The sequence below is a fragment of the Pezoporus occidentalis genome, unplaced genomic scaffold, assembly GCF_034315485.1.
Source record: "Pezoporus occidentalis ecotype Australia unplaced genomic scaffold, CSIRO_AGI_Poc_V1 ctg226, whole genome shotgun sequence".
NCBI classification, from domain to species: domain Eukaryota; kingdom Metazoa; phylum Chordata; class Aves; order Psittaciformes; family Psittacidae; genus Pezoporus; species Pezoporus occidentalis.
The window spans coordinates 1,069,573-1,081,694 of NW_026914138.1; the positions used below are offsets into that span (position 1 = coordinate 1,069,573).

Below are 12,122 nucleotides of genomic sequence, written 5' to 3' on the forward strand. Positions count from 1 at the left end.
TGACCTTCCAGAGCCGTTGGCTCAGCCCCCTCAGCCCTTAACGGCCCCTAACGGCCCTCAGCGGCTCGCGGGCGCTAGCATCGGCGGCAGGGCACGCGGCCGGCCGCGTTTTAAGGTCAGAATACATTAAATCATCTTCTTTGGGGCTTTATTTTTCTCTCTCCCCCTCATCTCTGCGGGACCAGCCCTAAGGAGGAGCCGAGCCCCGCGGGGGTTCGCCGCCTCAGGAACAGCTTCGTGGCTGAGGGAGGCCAGTCCTCACCCGGGGTCGGCGGCCATCATGGCTCCCTAAAGAACCGCCACCACACGGTGTGGCCCAAAAGCAATCCAGACGGAGCTCAAGAGCAGCACCTTCTGCTTTCAGTAGAAAGAAGGCAAAATAAGGATTTGTACCTACCCTTCCCGTCTCGCCTCCTTTCTGCTGCACGCGGCCACGGCAGCAAGCCCGAACTGCATGAATCCTTTACGATGAGCACCAGTTTTCGTCATGGAACCTTCTCCTCACACCGAGCTGTGTGCCTGGGATACGGGAGAGAAGGATACCGCCCTCACTGCCACAGGTGAGCCCCTTAATGAGTGCTAATGAGGCGGTGATGAGCACAGAGGAGGCCTCATCACCTGGTACCCAGCGCAGGTGCTTATTGTTGCCATCCCTATGGCTTGTTAGGAACTGGCATGGGCAGTGGCGGCCTGTAAATGTCCACAAACCCTTCCCCTATCAGACTAACCCCTTTTCTAAGATCCATTTTATCTTCTATAATCGCAGAAATCTGAGTGCTCCTGGAGTAACGCCCTCTTTTAAATACCAGGAGATGCAGAATAGAGCTCCATATTCCAGGTGGTGCCTAATGTGGAGTATATTATCAAAAAATGCAAAAAAACGCACCCTAAATAAAAACACAACCACCCAACTATCAGCTCCCTGTATGCCATCTGTTCAGGGCTGTGCTTATTCCATAGGGGGTTACAGAATTGTGTGCAGAAACTGTGTGATTCTCTTATTAAGACAGTTTGATGTAAGAATGTAAGTGCATCTGCTGCGTGCAGAGCTTTAAGAGTTAAATTAATCTGGTATACATTTTAAGTAACAGCAGTTTAGCACCTTACTGTGCTATTGATCCTATTTTCTTCAAGGAAGTTCCATAAATGGTATTTTTTTTTAGCACTGTGGGAGTCTTTTATTACTGCTGTAATGCAAATCAAGCAGTTATGATCACCACAGACTGATCTTGCTCTTTAGAGATTGAAGCCCCAGGGACAGAATTATCTTCTGATGAATTCGACCAAATGGATTTTGAGGACTTTGATGATGTTGCTTGTGGGTGTATGTGTGTGCATGTGCCACTTTTCTCTGTCAGAATTTACATTAAGACAAATGAAGAACGAAAAAGAAAAACAGGATTGTGGATATAGTTGTGTCAGTATAAACATACTTTATAATTAGATAGCTATTACCATAGAGTAAGGGAAGAACTAAACCAGTATAAATCACTTTTATACTAACTTGATTGCATCCACCAAGGACTTCATAGTAGCATAACTCTTCTATAAAAAAAAACCAGACCCGTTACCAACATTATTATTCCAGTAAAATGTAAATGCAGACTAGGCCTTAGATACCAATTAAACTGCAGTTGACAGAAATGTTATTGTCTAAATAGAATAAATGTAACAGAACAAAGAGCAAGATAAATAATGAAGAAATAATAGAAACAGATATCTGATATTGTTGAATTGTCCAAGGAGAAGATTTGAAGGGAAATTATTTTATAAATCATTTAAGGGACTTCTTTGCTAAGAGGATGCTAGTAGTTTGGAACCTTAAATGTAAAGCAGCTGAAATGGATTCTTACAGTCTTTTATGTATATATCTATATATATAGATATATCTTTGTGAGTCACTCTGAAAATGGACCTCTAGAGCCAGATTCATCACTCGCCCACCAACCAAGTTCACTTCAGTGAATTACAGTTATTCCAAAAACTTCATGTAATTCCATTTCCTTTAGAACATGTGGCTACTCAGAACACCGAGTGATCTCTGGGAAGAAATCCATAATGAATTGAAATCTGTCCCTGATATTTTCTGTGAAAGAGCTTATTGCCCTTGTATGGTCCTTTAACAATTCCTAGGTTGCAGAGTATTTAAGGCAGAAGGACTCTGTATGCAGAGTCCATTAATTTCTTACTGTGCTCACCTTCAGGTTTCCCCACAAAACCTGATACATTGGTTCATGCTTTTTTTCCCATTTTCTCTTTCTTTCTGGTGGAACCACTGGACTTCTTCACAGCAAATAAGGGCAAGAAAAGGAGAGGGAAAGGGAGTAAAGGGAAGAGCATTAAAAGAGCCATGGAGAAGAACGTCAGTAAGATTTATGGGTCATATATTGCCACAGAAAGGCTGTAGATGGTAAGGAGCATGCTGTTTTGGCAGTAATTTATAGTTCCTTGCTATGACAGACTCCTAGACGGAAGATGAAAAAGGTGCTATTAAAGCAAAAGCAGGCTATCTAGAATGTTGTAAACAAGGATCTTCTTATCACAGCTGCTACAACCCGTTGATCATTGGCTGGGAAATTAGCAAAGCTGTAACCTTTTCCAGGTTCAGTCTGGGACCCTTAGAGTCAGAATTCATCTGGTTGTCTGCACCCCTTTACTGGTATGACTAAAGTGATGGAGCAGAATAAAGATGGTTTTGCTGCTTTGCTATTCCTCTGCAACAGGAATGAAAATAGACTGGTACAAATTACCTTTTAGTCTTCCATAACTAGGAAGATACAGATTTAATGTTTTAGTTAAAAACAAACTCAAACATCTTCTTTAAAAGAGCTGTACCAACACACTTTTTAAGGCTTGAGCTCTGAATTTGGCTGGGACATAGAGGTTATGAAATTCCAATGGGCATTCCCAGGATTTTTATGTTAAATTTAGTTTCCAAATTTCTAAAATCTTGCTGTGCTATTCAGAGAGCTGTCTCTAGTTCTAGGCTAAGCAGTTGTTTCTTGAAACATATCATAAACTAGAAAGAAGTTTAGTTCTTCAGAAGTGAAGTGAATCATGAAACTAAGACTGTTTCTTTTCCATGCTTTTCTTAGAGATTGACTTGCTCACATCTCAAGTAGGGTGCCCTAAAACTGTTCGGTGTCCTGAACTTCACAGTAATGACTTTCCAAGATGCCAGTCGCAGAGGAGCAGTTAGGTCTCCCAAAGCCCAGTCTGCTGTGCAAAACTCTTACCTATTAGGTTCTGCATACATCCTTGCATCTTTTTCACCACTGTTTGAAATGTACAGGCAATATCTCCCTAGATGTATTTGGAGCTTGGCCCTCCCAAATTTATTCCAGAAGTAGCACTTAAGCAGCTGTGGCTGTTGTTTGTTAGCAGATAAGCAGAGGATTTCCTTTCCAGGGAGTGTCAATCCAACATCTTTCTGCCAGCATGATGTTCACTTTAATTAAAGTACAAAGTTCTGACAAACTCTTTAACAATGGAAGCACTTGCAGGCAACTCTACTATTAAGTGAAAACCGTTGGCATGTCTCTACTGTTAATTATTATTACTACTATTAAATATTCAGTGCAGGGAACACATTTACAGTAGGGCTCTGTACTCTGCATCAGTCTGCAATTAAATTCCAAGAATAAGCACTACTACAGTGAAGATAAACTGTGTACACCCCCAATCTTTGCATCAATCCCTTCATGTCCCACCACAAAGTGACACTCTAAGGTGTTCAAATACTGCTATCTTCAAAGCACATTAGCATCTCAAAGCCAGGTTTATGTCTCTGAAATCAGCTCTTCCAATTTCAGCAACTCTAATGGAACACTTATGTAAATGTTCAGCCAAAGAATGCGCCTGAAGTTAGGACCTGCCCCACAGACTCCGTTGGTTTGTAGCATACTGCCCCCATTTTGGCTAAATGAGTTTGCAGGTTTGGGATGTCTGTTCTGAATTTATTTTTCTTGAGAAAATAAGATTGCTAAGAGAATGTCTGCAGTTTGTAAAATGCAGTCACAGCCATGCTGTCATTTTAACTTGCAAGTTCTTGCAAATAGTGTAACATCTCTGTGCATTTGAATGTGAAGTCCCCATCTCTAAACCAAAAGAATCTCAACTGGGACTTGAAAAACACTAGCTGTAAGCTAGAAAGTAAAGCATATTTGGAAATGTAGTACTGTGCTTCTCCTTCCTTAATGCATTTCATTTTCTAACAGCGAGAGCTGAGACGCAGCAGATGCCAGCTTGTCCTAAGTTTCCTGCACAGACTTGTGCTCCATGGCTGAGACCTGCTGTGTGCCAAATTAAAACACAGCATCCTCAAAATTAAACTTTGACAACTGTGAATGGGGGTCTGTTTTGGTCTTTGCTCCTCTGGATATCCACACTTAGATGTGCTTTGGATCAGACTTTTCTTGGTAATCTGTGTTTCCCTCCTATTTCCCAAGCACCTTATTTGAAAAGCCCTCCCTGGATTCCACTGAAGAAGGATTAGAAAGCATGATAAGGCACAGCATCTAAAATAACACAATCTGCAGAGAGATTAGGAATCAAAGAAATTAAATTGTCAGTAATCTCAAAATCTTACTTTCTTTCCTGTGGCCCCAAAGAATTTTATAACTAAAAGTCTCCTATGAAAAGGTTGTGTGTTGTTTTCCTATAGCAGCACAGCAGTAAGTTAGGGCGTAGGGTGCTGTGTTTCATCTACCCCCATTCAAATTGGCAAAACTTGTCTGACTAAAGTTGGCTCTTCTCTTGATGCCTGTGTAAATCACATGAAACTGTACCCATTTGTCTTTATATGTCAGGGAAAAAGCAGGAAGCTATAATAACTGACTGACACATAAGAAGTGACTCCCCTTATTTCAGTATTTAAGGATAAAAGGTTAACCAGTGGTCTAGCTATGCAACCTACAAAAAGCCTTCCTCTCTGACTGATAAATGGGTTTGCTGGTTGGAAACACACCTCTCTACAGCAGGCTGATGAGCCAGCCTGGCCTATTCAGCTAGACTTATGACTGCAGTTTGAATGCTACACCTACTTAGATTTTTATTTCCTGGTGGGTAATCCTCATTCAAAATATGGAAGAGTCTGAGTAGTTGCTTCAAGAGCAGTTATCTGGACATAGATCATTTAAATGCTGGTATGTGAAGTTGTTTCTTTAGCTCTTTGGAATAAAGTCTAGTTAGTACGCTGCTTCGTGCCACCCTGCAGAATAGGCACCTCACAAACACCCCAGGACCATTCTCTGGTGCTGTGTCAATAACCCAGAATTCACAAGGCTTTAATAAAAGAAACTGAAAGGGAGGAGCACAGAGGTGATGGATGAATACCTCAAGGGATCCAGTTGACAGCAGAAGTGCCACATTTCTAGGAACAGCAAATATGTATTCCAGCCGCACATGGGAGTAGCAAGTTTTCACAAGTATTGTGTAAGAAAAGAAGAGGAGGAAGCCAATCTTGTACCCCTTGAAATTAAGATTAAAGACAGTCTGAATGAAGCAGCTTGTGGGAGCCTACATAGAACAGTGCTATGTAAAAAAAAGTATCCAGAAGCAGTCAAATGATCTATTTATTAACGTGCATGTTGGCACTAGCTGAAGTGCTATATTGTGAATGTTCTGTAATTTGTAATAACAGGAGAAGAAAAAACCTCAGAAGCCAACTCTCAGCTCTGCTGTTTCTATGTTCTTATATATAATGCTATAGAAATTTGGTCCCTTTTTTATTTATAACAAGCATTAAGTGAAGAGCCTTGAATAAAAAGTGAGGGAATAATAGGAGAACCATTGCCATCATAAAAAATTAAAAGGGGAAGAGCTCAGAATAGATGAGCAAGCAGTTTTTTTAATAAAAGAAGGACCAGAGGTACCTTTTTTTGGAATATCTGTTGAGCTGCTCTTCACAGTGAGTTAGTGGTGCAAGTCTGTCACCCCTTGGTGAAAAAGAAAACTTGATAAATCTTCTGTTACATAACAGCATATTTGCCTTTCTATTACATTATCTGCCCACATTGACCCACATAAACTGGGTCTCCTTTTGTTCCCTGTTCAACTGAAGTGTGATACATTCAGCTTACACTAATTTCCAAACTGCCGTAAGTAGGAAGAAGATAGGTCTTTGACAATAACATGCAATCTCCAGCAACCCCAGAAAATACATTGAAAACCCAAAGCCAAGGACCTTTCAAATGACCAGGCGCAGAGAATCTGAGAGCATACATTCTGATCTCAAACACCTCTCCAGCAAAAATCTTTGAGGAAAAGAAAATGCTGAACTGTAAATACAGCTTCTGCAAACAACTGCTGCGATCAGACAAATGTGCTTCAGCAAAGGATGATTAAAATCTACAATTATTGTTTAACTAAAGTAATTACTTCATTAGCTTGGAGAATAAAGGGCCTGCCATCTAAGAAAGAGCCGCTATTTACAAAAGGTGTTTCTTTCTAATCCTTCTTTACATTAACTAAAAATTTTGATGTATTTTGCTTTTTAGAAGGTTTAATTTTGTATAGCCTGGTGCTTTATAAAGAAATGAGAGAAAGAAAGAAAACCTATTAAGCAAAAAAAAAATAAGCCCAACAACACTACTCTCATCTCCCAGGCTCTAAGTGAAGCAGGGCTCTCCCCCTCTGTCTTATTTGACCTGGGCCTCCACCCACAGGCCCCTCCTTGCTGGCTCAGGAGCACCATATAATCTCAGTCCTGCAGGCAGCTCAATTTTGTAGCTTTGCTTTTGATGTAGGTTTTACTGTATGGGGGAAAATCATTAGTCCTGTTTTTGAGTTGTTGCTTTGCGTTAACGCTTGCTGAGCTGTGGCTGGATCTTCTCTAGTATTATGGATCTGTATTCTGCTGAGGCTCTTATTTTTGTGTGCATTGCAGTTAATTATTTTTTATCTCTTGCTTGGTGCTGCTCTTGTAGTTCTATGGGATTCTGAAAGACAATGGAGACTTTCTGTAGTGGAAATTGCTTTATTTGAGGTGGAGAGCTGTGTTGCTAACCCATGTAAGTTAACTTGTAAAAACTTTCCAGATGATCTGTCCTTCTCTTTGTCTTTTTTTTCTCTTAGTGCTAGTCCATAAAATAACCAGAGCAGTGAGTTTCATCTGGCCAAGACTTGCTAATCCATTATTCTGTGTATGTAAATGGAGCCCTTCTGCTAAATGTACAGTTGTCATCTTTTCACACCAGCTCATAGATTTTGTGTTCTGCTGTACTGTTAATTTTGCTGTGTTGCCTGATTAATTAAACCAAATACTGTATCCCTTTGCTGTTATTTATTTTAGGGCTTGGATTCTGTTTGAAACCAGAGCTAAAATACCTAGATTTTATTTTCAGCTCCATTGTTTAGGCTTCTTGAATTCAGGAGGACTATTTTTTCTGTATGCCTCTTTTCCCCCCTCATCTGTCCAGTTGCTGAATATAATGAATGCTTGAGAGAAAGGAAGCTTCCCCTGCCCTGTATAGCACTTGATGTATTAGCTGTTTGAGCATTCTTAATACATCTTCTGTGGAGACCTTGCTACAGCTTGAAAGCAAGAAGGCTCAAATAATTAAAATAAGGCATTACAACACTAGTGAGACTTGAGGTTTTGAGGTCGAAAGCTAGTATGGGACTTGACTATGCTCATGAGATCTCCTAATCACTTTCCCAGATTCTGGGGTGGGGTGAAATGGTATATTCATATTCAGGCACTCACTCAAGCTTTACATTTGTCTTTCAATAAAGGCTGAATTTCAGAGCCTTCCACAACATGCAATTACAGAAAAACAGAACTGAGAGGAATCTCTTGAGGTGATATGTTCAAAGGCAATATCAGTAAGATTTAACACTCCTCGCATGTTTTTCTAATCTCTCTTTAAAAATCTCCAGTGGATAGAGATCCAACAGATTAAGTATTACTCCCTGGATACTGTATTCTGCTTTTTCATTAGGAAATGATTCCTGAAGTTTTTATCTTTGCAAGTTTTAGCTTCTTCTCTAATTAATATTTCACTGTTGGCTTCTCAGTGTTTGGCAAGAAAGGGGCTGAGATGGTTGTCTCTGCCTCATGACTTCTCTAATAACTAGGAGAGTGACTCATGCACATATTTGTGTATTTTGTTAGTCATGTTCTTCTGCAGTAAACTAGAGCTTTAACAGTAATGATGCCTGAAGTTGAAAAAGTAGCTTTTTAAGCTCTTCCATGAAGAAGGAGCTGGCCCCTATGATGCCTGTAGTTGATGAATTACTTTGTGAGGTGTGATGGATGTGTGCTGGACTACTGGCCTTCAACACAGTTGCCTTCTGACTGAGGCAGTACTTTGATGGCTTCCTAAGCAAGCTATGCATCTGTTTGTGTACATGAGTCATCTTGCTCTCTTCAGTAGTTCTTGCACTACACTACTGCTCTGTAGCAGAAGCTCCATGGAGGCAGAGGAAGAGCTGCTTTCCCAGTTAATGTGAGCTGTTCATTATTTGCCCCTGCTTTCCTTTCTTCCTGATAGCTTTTCTGGTTGTAGTTTTTCTCTAGCCCATTACTACCTAAGAAGACCCCGTGACTTCATCACACACATTTTTTTTCCTCTGTGGACTTTAACAAATAAGTCTTCATCAAGTTTTTGTTGCTTCCTCTTAGATAACAAAGTGCAAGTCCCTAGTTGTTGTGATTATTAGTATACTCCTGAAGAAAATTGCAACAGTCTACATTAAAGGGCTCTCTGCAGAAATTTACACAGTAGGTAACCAATTTCTCTTTAAGTAAAAGGCACTTGGAACAGTCAGGAGCATAAAATGAGAGAAGGGAGAGGGAACAAACAGGATTTTGAGGAACAGCAGGATGATTTGCAGTGGTCAGGAATATAGTCATGTTGGATTATTTGGGTAATTAATCGTCAACAGCAAATTGGAGCAAATTGTGATACAGTGCCATGGTTGTATAGCACGCTGGAGGGAGAGTTGGAGTCCTTTTTTTAATCTGGGTGTTACCCAGTATAGAATAATACTAGTCTTGGGTTTGACTGTTCTGCCAGCAGGTTAAGGAAAGGTGATTTATAATCTACTCCCGTTACTACTGCTGTTTTGTGTGGCTGTATCAGGTAGAGCAAACATTTCCTATTCTGCTAGCCTTCCTTTCATGAGGGTGTCTAGAGTAGCTTCAAAAGATAATGGTGATGACTGGTTAGACCCTGAACTCTTTCTGATCCCTGATAGACAAAAAGCTTCATTATGTAATAGATACATTTCTGAATTTTGAGGGGGAAGGATTTAATAGGCAACTTGCAGAACTGTCTATTACTGTGCATGCTTGTTATCTATCCATCTAATGCATTTATAATGCACTAGTATTAGGGTACTATAATATCAAGCCCTTGTTTCACAGGGAAGTGCAGTCTCTTGTGTGTTCCCAGCAGAGGGCTGTTACTTATCTGATTTGCATCACAGTATTATCTGGCGGATACCCTAACAAAGACAAGAGTGGTGTGTATTAGAGGTAAGGTACAAGAAACTATGTAGACAGTCTTAGGGGAGGATACTTGAGAATAAGCTTCTAACTTCGTAACAGTGAGTTACTGATCATGAACATGAAGTTTATTACAGTCTATACAAGATTCTTGTGTTTAACCATTTGTTATATCTGAATGCTTTTAGTGGGACTGTTTTCACAGCTCCATCAGGGAGATCGCTTTCAAGATGAAGGTAGCCTGATGTGGTTTACTGTGAACCAACTTGCTTTCTCATGCTTTAATGCCAGAGCAGTTTCAGTGGTCTCATACTGGTCAGTTGCCAGAGATGAGATGCTGAAAAGCAGAGAAAAATCTTGCAGCAGTCTATAAAAATGCTGTTTGCAAAGGGAGTTAAACCTGTTCTGCAGTGATGGTTGCTTTTCTGTTCATAGCCATTATGTTTAAAAAGTTGCTAGGCAGCACAAAGATAAAGCACTTGGCATAATGCTTTTAGCAAATCTATGATTTTATGGTAAACCATATGGAACTGGTTCTAGTCATTGCTTTCTCTACACCTAGGTGTGCTATAGTAAGAGATTGAGAATCATTGTGGTGAAGCATAAAAGCCAAGACAATAGTGAACTTTTCTGCTAAGTATGGTTTTATCATTCAGCTTTCTTTGCTGGCTCGTTGCAACAGGAACATATTTATCTCCAACCAGTAATGGAGATAAGGAAAGCAGAAGGTAGCTCTAATGAAGAAAAAATTCTTTACAGGATTCATTTAAACTTAATTATGACAATTTCATTTTGTCAGTGAAATTATTATTGCTCACTGTTATGCTATCTGTAAGATAGCAATGTAGATTAGACTTCTTGTTAGATAATGGGTTTAATGAAACAGATTGTCCAGTTGGTAAAGCAAATGAAGACAATAACATAACCTTTTGGGGTTAATGTTCCACCTGGAGCAGGCCCAGATTCTGTATGATGGCTTCAGAGCACCAGGGTAGCAAAAAGCAAATAACTATTCTACCAATGTTTCATCTGCAGATGGACTCAGCTTTGGGTAGATATGTAGTCAGATAGAAGCAGTTGCAGACAAAGTGGAGAAAGGATGAAAAATAGACTATTAACCCAGGGTTGCTGAGGATTTTAGAGCTGGTGACATAAAGTACAGGGTTGTCAAGTCTGAGCTCTTTGCTGTCTTCAGATTCTTGGTCATCTGGTAAGAAAAGTGATATTCTGAAGCTGATTTCCAGTATGAATGATGGTTAAATTCAGAACTCACCTTTTGTGCACATGCTTCCTAAAGTGCTTGAACAGCCTAGAAAAAGGTTTCATTAAAGTGCTTTAGTTTTTATTCTCTTCTATCTAAACAAACCCTTGTAAATGCAGTGTCTGTTCTCCTGTCTCACTTTATCAAACTGTATTAACTGAATCAAACTAGAAAAATCAAGGGAAAGTCCAACTTTCAGACTTTATTAGCAGGTGAAAAGGAAGGGGAGAGGAGGAACCCAGCCAGCAGGTTAGAAGCTAATTAGGAGCAGTGCTAAGGGATTGCTGTTTTGACACTGAAGCTTATGGGGTGGTTTAAAGCTTTTTATTGGCACTATAAAAGTTTGTGTCCTGGCAAGTCTTCCAAATCCCTGGGTAACTGTGAGCCAGGTTGCTGTCAGCTGGGGTGTTCCTGACTGCAGGGATGCTAAAGCTGCTGAGCAACACTTGTTAAGTCCTGTATTTCGTTTAGTCTTTTAAGAGATTTTGGGGGGAGGGATTGGTCAGGATTGCACTGTTTCAGTAAAAGTGCTCAGACAATATATTCTAGCTTCAGCTAGAGTGCTGCACTGTTTGGAATAGTAGAAGATAAAGAGCTCTTAAGATGTAAAACCATGTACAAGCAATGCAAATTGGGAAGCTTTTTGTATTTGGAACAGATAATAAAAAGAAATGGCTGGCTGTGGAAGAAATGTTCCTGATGGAGTGAAGTCTGAGCTGCAGGGATAGTTACCCCTTCATCATTTTTTTGGTGAACTTCCACCAACAGATGTAATTTCTCCTAGTTGGCACTTTCTCTTAATTTAATCTGGTACTAGGCATCCTAAACTTGCCATGCTGTGCAACAGCATGTCACTCTCTTTTGGGTGCTGTGTGCTTCTGACAGCATTGGCTAAAGTTCTTTATTGCCAAAAGGACTCAATACCAGCAACTAAGAATCAAGAAATAGGCAAACCTGTTGTGCATTTCCTTTACAGAAAATGTTATTTATTTATTTATTTATTAGCATATAGAGAATGTGGAGGTTTCTTATGGGGAAAACAGATCTTTGTGACTTCCAACTAACTGTAGGTTTGCGTCAAGAATAGACTATTACAAACCAACTGTTTGAAATACACTGCACTTTATTGTCCCTCTTTTGCACAGTTGCTTGTAGATGCACTGCAGCCCTGATAACTTTGTCCAGTGTGCTGTCTGCACCTGCCACTACCATGCTCCTTCTGGTGATTCTGCACATGTTCAGTTAGATTTTAATGCTTCTGTTGTGGATTTCTCGAGAGCTGAGTGCCATTCAGTTTTCAGCTAGAGCATTTGCACTTTTCCAGAGATGCTCTCCAGTATCCACACTCCCACTCCTAAAATTCCTGCAGCCTCTTTGACCTATACTTCCTGCATGAGAGGTACCATAAGCATG

The 12,122-nt window shown here is 40.2% G+C and overlaps 1 long non-coding RNA gene across 1 annotated transcript; it reads right to left on the bottom strand.

Annotated features, from left to right (window-relative positions):
• Window positions 1-114: 114 nt before the first annotated feature.
• LOC134164865 (uncharacterized) lies at window positions 115-5,940 on the bottom strand. The gene is made up of 3 exons (XR_009965293.1): window positions 5,874-5,940; window positions 1,505-1,545; window positions 115-519 (listed from the first exon to the last, which is right to left on the bottom strand). It is a non-coding gene; the product is annotated as an uncharacterized LOC134164865 (long non-coding RNA).
• Between the last annotated feature and the right edge of the window lie 6,182 nt (window positions 5,941-12,122).